Genomic DNA, 452 nt, shown 5'->3' on the forward strand with positions numbered 1-452 from the left:
TTTTGCCGTTTGTTTATTTTATGTACAATTATCCTGTTACCGCATGCACACAAAGGAAAGGAAATAGTGGGTTACGTTTTACAAATCTGTATTTTTGTTAAGTCTGTATGCACACATACTGTGAATGATTTAGGCTCTTAAAATGGTTTTCATTAATTTATTTTGCTTGAAATATTTGCACTTGCTTTTTTAAATAAATGAACTTAACAACTGAAGTCTCTGTTGCTTGTGAGGTGTGGGAAGCAGGGAGATTGTTTCATTTTATGCCCAAGTAAATGGTTTGTGAGGCCTTGAAACATTGCCTATCTGACCTCTGTAGCTTTCACATTTTCTTAGTGTCCTGAGGGTGAAATTTAGCAAGGGCCCAGGGTCACTAATAATGAATCAATGTTTGCTGTCTCTCTTAACCATTTGTGTGTGTCTCTCTTCCTGCTTTGAAACAGGCGGCATAA

Source organism: Lepidochelys olivacea (assembly GCF_965140295.1).
Source record: "Lepidochelys olivacea isolate rLepOli2 genome assembly, chromosome: 14".
Taxonomy (NCBI): Eukaryota; Metazoa; Chordata; order Testudines; family Cheloniidae; genus Lepidochelys; species Lepidochelys olivacea.